At 40.0% G+C, this 12,178-nt stretch overlaps 1 pseudogene across 1 annotated transcript in view; it reads right to left on the bottom strand.

Moving 5' to 3' along the window:
* The window catches only part of LOC102912766 (serine/threonine-protein kinase PLK1-like), a 203,106-nt pseudogene that overhangs the window by 166,876 nt on the left and 24,052 nt on the right, over nt 1-12,178 (bottom strand). The gene's annotated exons all lie outside the window — the stretch shown is intronic.

Below are 12,178 nucleotides of genomic sequence, written 5' to 3'. Positions count from 1 at the left end.
ACCATCAGAAAGAACCAGATGGCATCCATACCATGAGAGCTCTATGACAATAAAAGCTAGCAAAGTGGGAGATTGGATGAAGGTAAAAGGTTCCATAGCAGCCCATGCCAGGAGCAGCTGACTGGGTAAGAGGTCTTGGGACTTCATTTCCTACACTAACACACCTTCTACCTTATACCAGGCAAGTGTTCCCCAATCACTAAGGAGCAACTGGAGATCTGTCTTCACCCTATCCTTTCTGCAGCCATCACTGAGCCATTCCTGGACACGTCTCTTGTAACCTGACTCACATGTAGACACAATTGAAGATTCTGACTCCACCTTGTATTGATGACTTCTCAGGGATCACAAGGTTCTGTGGGGAAGACAAAAGGAGAACACTACCCTTTTTCAGTTCCCATGAGACTGTTGATCCCTCCTTTCAAGTAACCACTCCCCTTCAAATCAAGATTGGGACTGAACTTCAGAATCTCAGAGCTCAATGACCACTGGCTTGAAAATCATCTGCAGCCCTGTTTCTCCCTGGTTCAAACCTATCCAGTTCTTAAATTCTCAGAAGACTTTAGGTGATGGGGTAAACATTACCTTTACGTTTAGATTTTACAGTACTGGCAGGTAAACCAGGGGCCTAGGGTTACATATTCTCACTGCCCTGGTCGTCATCCCTTATGCCAAGATGTGAAAACAAAGTAACCCTGCCTTGGGCCTGATTGCCTGATACAGACACTCAATCTGCTAGGAAAGTCATTGAACTTTCTGATAATTTTTTTGCAGCCTGAATTCAATCCAAATTAAACTGAATCAGACAGAATTGGAAAAGCCCAGGTTTCATGGCTAAAGTGTTCCCAGATGAATCTCCCGCCCCTCAGAGAGGAGACAGGGATGATAGATTGGATGAACCACATGTCTGTTTTCTGAGATGCAGCTCTGGGGGAGGAGCTGTGTTTAGCAGGCTTCGACGGGGTGGATTTGGGGAGGAACTGTGTTTGGTGAGCTTTGAAGGTGTAGGTTTGGGGAAAGAGATGGGGGAGGAGAGTTAAGATGGATCTTCTACCAGACTCCTTCCAAACATTCCAGACTCTTTGGTTATAGGCAAGCAAGGGTGCCAGGGGCTGAGGTGGAGCTCCCACCCAAATATTCCAGACTCTTTGGGTATTGGGGTACTGGTTCAAGTCTGACTACTTCCTTCAGGCATGGGGCGACATGAGGAAGAGGAGTTGGGGGTGGCTGGGCTCACATACATCAGGAGGTGTGAGGGGAGGAGCCTCCAGTCAATTGTCATCCTGGAGACTCAGGCATCTGTTTCCTGAGGCAGCAATGAACACAAGTTTCTATGAAAAAATAGATCATTAACATGCCCTAGTTGTACTGTAAAGATGAATGTACAGAGCAGAAGAGCTGACAGACCCTTTATTGGGACATGTTGGAAAACCGGAGGATTGCTGGGGATGTCTTTCTGTATATGGTGAATGTGTGTTGCTCTGATGTGGTCGATAAATTAAATACTGATTGGCCAGTAGCCAGGCAGGAAGTATAGTGTAGGTGGGATAAGCAGGGAGGAGAATTCTGGCAACAAGAAGGTTGAGTCAGGAGTCAACAGCCAGACACAGAGGAAGCAAGATGTGAAGGTAGACCTGAGAAAAGGTACCAAGCCATGGGGCTGAACATAAATAAGAATTATTGGTTAATTTAAGAGTAAGAGCTAGTCAATAGTTAGCCTGAGCTAATGGCTTTGCAGTTTTAATTAATATAATCCTCTCTGTGTTTACTTGGGTCCAAATGGCTGCAAGGCTGCAGTAGCCAGGCAGGACCAGGAAAACTTCAGCTACAAATGACACCCAATGGCTCGAGTTTGTACCTGAATCTTGAGAATATTTAATAAGCAATTCTAAATGGAGCCCAAAACAGGTTCCTGCTTCATGTGTCATGTGGGTGGTGAGATGCCACAACATGTGGGTTTGAGGTACTTCATGGTGGGTTTGTGGCATGTGGGCTTGACCTGCAGCATGGCAGCAATGAGGCATCTCCAAGTTGCACATTGCCTTTGCTAATAAAAAAAGAAAGAGAGAGAGAGAGAGAGAGAGAGAGAGAGAGAGAGAGAGAGAGAGAAAGGAAGGAAGGAAGGAAGGAAGGAAGGAAGGAAGGAAGGAAGGAAGGAAGGAGCAAAGAAAGAAAGAAAGAACGTGAAGGAAAAGTTTTTTGGGCTATAAATGGTGAGATGGAAGCATAGACCCACTGCTTCCCAGAATTCTGCCATGTTGGTAAGCTGAGTTGGGTGGAGTCAGCAGCCAAGGCTTCTGCTTCAGTACTAGCCACTGCAGTTTAAAGCAATAGTTACACAATAAGGCAGATTTAGTGGAACAAGACTTTAAATGGTTTACAATGTGTATGTAGGTAAAAATGTATGTAGGCTTGGAAGAGAGAAGAAAATGAATATAGACAGTTATATGCTGTGGATATCACTCTATATAAATAAAACACTGATGGCCAGTGACCAGGCAGGAAGTATAGGCAGGACAAAGAGAGAGGAGAATTGGGGAAACAGGAAGAAGGGGGGAGAGACACTGCAGCCACCACCAGGAGAAGCAGCATGTAAAGATGCTGGTAAGCCACCAGGCACGTGGCAAGGTATAGATTTATAGAAATGGGTTAATTTAAGATATAAGAACAGTTAGCAAGAAGCCTGCCATGGCCATACAGTTTGTAAGTAATATTAGTGTCTGAGTGATTATTTTATATGTGGATTGTGGGACTGCGGGGCTTGGGGATCCTGGAGAGAAGCCCTCTACCAACTAATGGCGCCCAACGGCTCGAGTTTCCACCTTAAACCTGAGAATATTTAATAACCAATTCTAAACAGAGCCAAAACCAGGTTCCTGCTTCTTGTCTCATACGGGCAGCTAGTCGCCACAAAACTCGGGTTTGAACACTGGCAGGTTCCTGGCGTGTGCGTTTGACCGGCAGTATGGCGGAAATGAGGTGTCTGCCAGCAGCACATTACGCTGTATGGTAGATTTAGTCTTTACTATTATTTAAAAAAAAAAAAGTTTTCTGGGCTACACGCTACTTTGATAAAAGCTTAGACCCACTTTTTCTGAGACTTGATGACTCCCAGACCTGGCGGAAAATGTACCACTACCATGTTGGGAAGCTGAAGTGGGCAGAGCCAGCAGCCACAGCGCCGTTTCAGTCTTAGAATGGTACAATTTAAAGCAATAGGCTCAAGGAAATATAAAAAATAAGCCACGTAAAGATGGCTATCACACAGAGAATTTGGATTATGTTCTCTTTGATATTCGTAACTGAAGAAAAACATTTGATTACAAAAGCTGTTGAGATATGCCAAAACATATATTTTAAAGGTACCTTGACTTCAAAATTTGGATTTAAGGATATGTTGCTTTGGAAAAGGGGTTCTGCTTTTGTTTCCACAGAAAGCCAGAGGCTGTGGATTTGTTCCAGATTAAGATACATCAGGTTTCACCAGCCAAGACCCCCAGAAAGATCTCTGATGACACTATGGCCCAAATGATCCAACATCCAGTATGGTTTCAAGGCAACTGGCTCCCACAATACAGCCTCAAGGACTACGCCATAGGCCTAAAATTTTCTTTGCATCCCCATAAGATACAGCGCGCCCCTCCAGCAGGAAGTAGTAAGAGATGCTACGCCCAAATTCCCAAATATACCAAGCTGGCTTTAGAGGTGGAATTGGCTCACTCCCCCTCTAAACCTAGACATATTGCTTTAAAAAAAATGGTTAAGAGATTCTTGTGTCCCAAATCAGAAGAGCCCTCTGGTGTGGGACAGAGAAAACCAATATTTTTATTTAAAACAGGTTGATTATAAATGTGATCTCTTTCTAAAAACGAAAAGGGGATATGATATAGATATATAGGAGAATATGGAGATGATAAGATAAAAGTGTAGATTAATGAACCTACTTTTAAAGAACAACTTGTTTAAAATGTTTTACATTGGTACAGATTTTAGTTTATGTTTAAAATGTTTTACATTGGTATAAATTTTTGTTTATTGATACAAACTTGAAGTTAATTTTATTATACTGTATATATATATTTCTATTCTAGTTTGAGGTATTATGTTTAACTCATTTAAAATTACAATGGATAATTAAGAAATAGATTAATAATTAGTCATCAGTGATAATCATATTTGTAGCCATGTTAGTTAAGTCTTCTAGGTATACATAGATATATTTCAGATAGATAGGTAATCTTCAAACACTTCATAGACCTAGAGAATATGGCATTTAAATAACTTAAAATTCTGTTGACATGAGACACAATTACTCCTGGCTACACCAATTGATCCCGAGAGAATGTTGGGCTTCTAAGACATTTCCATTTGGAAGTTTGTCTTTTTGGCACAAAATGGCCTACTGGGCAAAGAACTGCCCTTGCCTTGATGGCTGACAGTACAAATGCAATGCTGTCCTTTCTGGACAAGCTGGACACAAGGAAATCGACCACTGTACTCTGCCAAGACAGGGTAAGATGGTCTCTCAAAATTCCTGCTTCTGAAAATGGTCTGTCAGATACTCTAGGTCTGTAGCCAATTTGAACGCACCAACAATGCTGGGAAACATTAGGTGACTTGCTCTTGCAAGATTCCCGAAAGTTGCTTGCATCCATCTACCATTTCTCAGGTACCATTATGTTCCTTCTCAGGTCTTTGATGTGGTTAAAGACTAGATAGTTGTAATTTCCTCAGTTATGATAAAAGATAAGTTAGATATAAAACCTTAAACTCACAAATATAAGATAGATAGGACATCTTTAATATTGTAACTGTAATTCTTGCTTGATAATTGTTTTGTTATATGAAATTTTACTATGTTAAAGTTAAAACCTTCCTTTTTAAAAAAAGAAGAAAAGGGGAAGTGCTGTGGATATCACTCTATATAAATAAAACACTGATGGCCAGTGACCAGGCAGGAAGTATAGGCGGGACAAAGAGAGAGGAGAATTGGGGAAACAGGAAGAAGGGGGGAGAGACACTGCAGCCACCACCAGGAGAAGCAGCATGTAAAGATGCTGGTAAGCCACCAGGCACGTGGCAAGGTATAGATTTATAGAAATGGGTTAATTTAAGATATAAGAACAGTTAGCAAGAAGCCTGCCATGGCCATACAGTTTGTAAGTAATATAAGTGTCTGAGTGATTATTTTATATGTGGATTGTGGGACTGCGGGGCTTGGGAAACCTGGAGAGAAGCCCTCCACCAACAGTTATATAAACAAATAGTTTTAAAAATAGAGTCTTTAAAGAGACAGTAAAAGTAATATTAAAAATAAGCCACAAAAAGATGGATATTACACAGAAAATCTGGATTGTGTTGTCTTTGATATTTTTAACTACAGAAAGACATTCAATTGTAAAAGCTGCTCAGTTAAACCAATATGTACATTTTAAAGGTAACTTGACTTCAAAATTTGGATCTAAGGATATGTTGCTTTGGAAAGGAGGCTCTGCTTTTGTTTCCACAGAAAACAAGAGGCTATGGATTTGTTCCATATGAATATACATCAGATTTGACTAGCCAAGACCCCCTGGAAGGTCTCCAATGACACCATGTCCCAGATGATCCAACATCCAGAACAGTTTCAAGGCAACCTCTCGAAGCCTGCCTGGGCACACACCACATGCCGATTTAGGTGCTTTTCCAACCTTCTTGGTATAAAGGTAAACAATCCTGTTGCCAGGGTTTTATAGGCACCCCTCTTGTCTGTCTCCAGGGAGAAAGACTCAGCTTGAGTCACATTCTTTACCTTTTTCTCTGGCAAGTAAATGGTGTCAAAATGGGTCACAGAAAGGGCCTTGATCTTGGGCACCTCCCCTTTCTGCATTTCTTTTATTTTATTTTCCTTCTGAACCAAGTGGCAGTCTTTGTCCTGGGTATCAAAGGAGAAAGGGCACACCTCCATGTTTCTTGCCTCTGGGAGGTTGGGCTTATAAGGCACCCCATAATGTGACTCAGTTTGAGCTCTTTACTATCCTATACCTCTATGTGGATCTTTTAACCATGTATGATTTTTTATTGCTATATTTTCTTCTGTTATAAATTATATGTAAACAAGTGTCATCACACAATATTAGAGAAATTCCTTGTATTAGTGTTACCACCTTCCTCAGAAATGTAGTTAAGTACCAGAAAACTGCTGAAATTTCAGTGAGAGATGGATTTCCAAAATTGTTAATTTATATTTCATATTTTATTTATTTTCTCATTTATTTTTGAGTCATGGTTTTATTGTGTAGTCCTGGCTAGCCAGGAACATGTTATGTAAGTCACACTGTACTCAAACTCACAGAGATCCTTCTGTCTCTGTTTCCTGAGTGCTAGGATTAAAGTAAAGTCATGTACCACCAACCCTGGATGGAATTCATTTACAAAAATATCAATTTTTAATAAAAAATTCAATTTAACAACTATCTAGCCATTTGTTGATTGTTTTCTTTAAAAACCAAATCCTCAGCACTCAATCAACAGGAACCAGATCTAAGAGTTGGGAGCAGAGGCATGGGTTAATATGTCAGATTTTCTTCTAAATCCACCTACCTATGTGGAAATTTGATTCAGTGTGTTGAGTTAGACCACCACAGAGCCAATATCTGATGAAAGTACATGGGTTTGTTAATAACAAAACAAACCCGGACTTTGTCTGTGGCCAATACTTAACACACCGGGTGGAGGAGGATGGCCCTGAGCACTCACTCCAAGGAGTTTTCTATAAGAAAGATTTATGTGCACTGAGTTACATAACTCGTGATTGGATGAGGGGGCTAGGGGTGAGGGAGTTCTTTGAAGTTACTGGCTGAACTATAAGCATGAGGTTACTAATGGCTAACAGGATGCAGGTTATCTACAGAGACATAAATTTTACTCCCTATGTCCTGTTTTTGCGGAGCCCAGGGTATATACATTCAGATTTATTGCTTCAGTCCTATTTTCCCATAAGTTCAATCTCTGGTCAGCTCCAAAACTGCTGGTCAGCAAATACCTTTAGAGGAGGGGGCAAGAGAGCGTCTCTCAAGAGGACTCCTGGTTTTTCCTTTCAGTATTAGTGTCTATTGTAATTCCAACAGCGAAAAAATACAAAGCCATAGCAAAGAGGCAATGAGAAGAGAAAACACAAAACCTGGTGTTCCAATGAGCAACATCTTGAATTTGGAATGTAGTATTATGAAGTCAGAAATAGATTAGGTAGTAAATTCTGTTGAGGAACAATTCTTTCAGTGTCTGATAACTTAACTTTGATAATATATATATGTATATATATATAAATATATATATATATATATTTACAGCATTCAATTGATAATAGTACCTCATTCAATATTACATTAAATTTTAAATAGAAATAAAAAACAACACTAATCTCTTTAATGTATGCATCTCATTTAATTAACAAATTAAAAAAATACCATTTATATTGAATTTAATAATTTTATATTTTTTAAAGCTGAAAGGCACTCATACTAACACCAGTCTCAAATTCATGATCCTCCTGCCTCAGCTTCCCAAGTTGGTAGCTTTGGAAATATGCACCACCATACCAAATAAAATGTATTTCTCAAACTGGATGGTCAGATCTATGTACTTACATGTATAAGGTATATGTAATTGGAATTTATATAGCTGCTGTCAGGTTGACCTTTCTAGAAGCAACTGCAGAGCTTAAAATGAAACATAGGTCTATTTTCCAGTTTCCTGTCTCAAACCTTGCACTTGTGTCTTTCATAGGGTCCTATTGGTATTGAGTGGAAGTTTGCATGAACAAAGCTCTAGATAGATACTTTGATGAAGGTAGAACTTGCTGCCTCCTTTCAAAATTATCCCAGCCCCAAATCATTTCTCTATCTTGGTAACTGATTCAACAACACATTTGTTGGGATATTGCTGGGCTCCAGCAGCATGGCCGCAAATGAACAGTTCAGGAGCTACACAATAGGTCTGGGGTCTTGTGTCTTAAGTCATCACTGTGTGCTGGTGATTATGTATGCCTCACGAAATCTAGCATGCATGGTGTAGCTCTGTAAGCTCATCTGCACCCTTAAAGAACCGGACACAGACCTCACCTCCTCTGGGTCTGTTCTGTTCTCTCTCTCGACCCCCCCCCCACCATCTTTCTCTCTCTCTCTCTCTCCTTCCCCGGGCCTGGTTCTCTTGTCCCCCTCCCCCACCCCTCTTCTTCCTAATAAAGTTCTGAAACTGATACTGGGGTTTGTCATGGCCATGACTTTTCCTCACAGTAACCAGTGCTGGTAACCAGCGCAGATTATCATTATTACAAACTTCAGGACCAAAAGTGACCCTGATGGAAGACAGAGGAGGCACAACTTGAGAAGCCTCACAGTAAGACTAAAGTAAAATCTATTTTCCTGAACACAAACTGTTTTCCTCCTTTCTCTTCTGCATGACAGTTCTTATCTTAAAAATGATAAAATCACTCAAACATATGCTTTTACATTTCTCAGCCATGAGCCTCTAAGTCATGTTACATGCCGAATGTTTACCAAACTACGTGGGCAGGTGAATGATAAGGGTGCAGTCCCGCTGATGCAAGCTCCTTGTCCATGCTGAGTCACAGGAACGCCAAGCTGATGACCTGATACAAAATCATCATTGTTAGGTTCTGCTTCCTCACTGGGACTAAACACAGCCAGTTCTGAGGAACAGAAGTCAACTCTAATCTAGCTGTCTGTGGAATTGACTCGACTAGGGTCCCTGTCCCATACAAGCAGCTGTGTGATTTTGAGCAAGAGACTATCTGGTTGTCATTTTAATTTTCTCCTTTTTACAATAAAGCAGCGCTATCTGGTGGCCTCCCAGAGGGCCAAATGGGTTTTCTGCTAAGGTAAGAGGATGTGAGGCTAGGTCAGTAAGATGAGGCAAGATGAGACAGAACAAGACTATGGGATGGCAGGTGTGCAGCTCTGGCCACAAGGCCTCCCTCTGTAACTCATGAGCTGACCACAGAGGCCTGAGTGTCCCACTTGTCCTGTGCTGAGCTGTAAGTCTCATATGTGCAGACCCCAGTGTTGAGAGGCTCCATACTATGTGTCCCTTTGAGACACTGCAGACCTTTCCCACCAAAGCCACATCCCACCAGAAAATGCCAGCCTCCAAATAGAGCCACATGCAACCCATCCAATCATAAATGACATGTGACACTTAGTCCCGCCCCTGAAGCACACTGGCCCAATGAGCATCCGGGCAGAGACTCTAAACTTCCCCATTCCACCTTGGTCTTCCTGCCTGGGACATTGAGCATGCTCAGACTTGAGGACGTTAAGGAAAGGCTGAGGAGCTGCTGAGCCTTTGTGGAAGGGGTCTGTGGAGTTCATCTGGTGAGGACAGTCCCAGGCCAGGGTGGCCAGGCTCAGGGTCTCCTCAGAGTCTGGACTTCCTCACAGCCCCTGTTCTGGGGAGGCTAAGGTAAGACAAACCTGCCTTCTTGACAGCAGTCTCCTCTTAGACCAGGTCAAGTGAGGCCGACTTCTCTGAACCTGGAGACTCCTCACAGCCCAGTCCTCATGAGGCTGAGATGCCCTCAGTGAAGATCCAGGATGGCAGGATGCAGTTCTGAAAAAAAATTATAGGCTTTCATTCAGATTAATATGGGCTTAACGTTTTTTCCATATTTCTTTACTTCGTCTTAGTACCTGTGGGATCTGCAATATCCCCTTTCTAATTCTTTATGTGAGTAACTTTAATAATCTTTCATTTTTCTTTGCTAGTGTGCCTAGAGATTTATCAGTGTTGTATAGATATATGTCTTTTTCTTACCTCTTGTCTTGAATATGTTCAATTGATTGAATTTTAAAAATTGACTATTGGCTTCTTAATCACTTTGTTTTTAGTATTTATGTAAAATTTATGTCATAGATTACAAATCTACTGAAGTCACGTGTTAAGTATTTCATATCTATAATCCAAGCCCTTGGGAATCAGGATTCCATGAGTTTGAGAACAGTGTGGGTTACACATGTAGCACTGGATACACTGCCACAAAGTCACATCTTATTGTAGAACATACAAACAATATCCAAATGTATTCACTTTCATATAAAGTCATTTAATGTTTTAGTTTTTTCTAATCGTGGTTTAGCTTATTCCATAAATTTGGTTATATTTTATTTCTACTTCAATACTTTTACTTTCACTATGACTTTCTCTTTTAATTTATTGGTTATTTTAAGAATGAAATGCTTAGTTTTAATTTATTGGGGATTATCAAGATACTATTCTGTTATTAGCTTGTGCTTTAATTTCCCTGTAGTCAGATTGCACACATCACTTCATATCAGGTATTTTATGTTTATTTAAACCTGTTTAGTAGCTTGTAACGTGGAGTATGTTGAAAAGTGACTTGTGTGTTCTGGAAATTCTGTCTTAAGCTGTCATTTGAGGAGGTGTTCTGTAAATGTCTGTCAGGTGAAATTGATTGACAGCAGTGTTCATGTTCTCCTTGTCCTTAATGACTTTCTCTGCTTTTCAACTTTTCTCTTTTTACAGTAAAAGAACTTAATTTGGTTATAATTTAAATTTTTCTTATTACCAATTCTTGTCATATGGATATATCAGGAGTTAAATGGAATTTTCTATTCCAAATACAACATCTTGAAGTCTTGTTATATAGGAACTTCTGTCCCTATGTCAAAATTGCACTGAATTATTCAATATGTTCATGTTTTTTAAAAGTTTAAAACCTCATTCATTTGACAACTTCTTATTGTTTAGTTCATATAAACAAATGGTAGAAAGTGAAAGTTCATTTTTTATGTATGCATTGTATTTTTTATTAATTCTTTGGGAATTTCATACCGTAAACTCTAATCCTACTCCTCTCCCAGACCCTCCATATCTGCCCCTACATCTTGTAGAGTCCTGCCACAAAGGAAAACAAAATAGGAATAGAAAATAAGATAAAAATAAACAATAATAACAAAAGAGAAGAAGAAAACAGTAAAGTACTTTACTCCCCCAGCCCCAGTCTTTCCCAACACTCCATCACCTCTCCATCATTAGTAGCATTGGGAGCTGCTGTGTATCATGCAGGTCTAGTATTGATGGTGTACTGAAGCCAGGGGCCTTGAACCCCACCAATACCCGCTACACAAGGAACATTTGCAAGTGAAGCTGTTGGATTTCCCCTCCTTTTGTTCTGTCGACTCCCATCTCCAACTTTAATTGTGGATTTGTCAGTTTCGATCCACTTTCTCATCCAGGTTGGAGGATTTGTAGTTAAATACTTTTCAAGTGGAGTGTTCTGTCTGCCTGGAAAATTGATCCGTTTTCACCACACACATGTATATTATAATATTCATGTTATTTAGAATAGATACTTTCCCTAGTAAAACTTACTGTTCAGCAGTTTACTTTGGTAGCAGCATGGATACTAGGGCGTTTTAAAGAATTCTGCCTATTCCTGCCTCATTACTCTGACACTCTGCCCATGCATTTGTTTTCTACTCATCATAGAGTGAAAGCATGTGGTTGTTTATCTTCTCTGGTGATTTCTCCCATCTAGAACTTTATGTTTAATGCAGTTACATGGTTAGTTTGAGTCTTCTCTCTTGATTGTTTTAAGTTCACTGTTCTGTCCAAAATGTCTCTTGTGTCTGGTTTTGGGTTCAGTATATCAGTCTATTTATCCCCTCACCAAGCTTGTTATTTAAACATCTTTTAAAAAATTAATAGCTACTTTTCAGGCACTGAAGGCCTGAGAGCTAATAAACTCAGAACTCCTTCCTTGCTAAAAATGCCAGAAAGCTACCAGACCTCTGGAGCTCATCCATTGTGTGTTATATCAGCTGAGCCAAATAATAGTTTATATTTTACCGATTATGTGTGCCAAAATTTCTGTCTTTTGTTATGGTGGAATTCAAGACTTTTGTAAACCTCTCTTAGTTAAATACACATAGTGAATGACAATATGGTGATGGAACACTGGGCCTTTTAGTGACTAAAACAAATGAAATGCTAAGAAATCCCTTATAAAGTTTAAATTTTATGCAGATTTATTTGCATTAACTCTGTACAACTCAGGTGTCTTGCATGATCCAATTACTTTATATTTCCCTGGCTCTATCTTTTTACGGTTCTGGGTTCCAGAATGACCTTATAGTACTTATATTCTGTTTGGTCACAA

Source organism: Peromyscus maniculatus, chromosome 23, assembly GCF_049852395.1.
Source record: "Peromyscus maniculatus bairdii isolate BWxNUB_F1_BW_parent chromosome 23, HU_Pman_BW_mat_3.1, whole genome shotgun sequence".
Classification (NCBI taxonomy): domain Eukaryota; kingdom Metazoa; phylum Chordata; class Mammalia; order Rodentia; family Cricetidae; genus Peromyscus; species Peromyscus maniculatus.
This window is presented reverse-complemented; position numbering and strand designations above follow the sequence as displayed.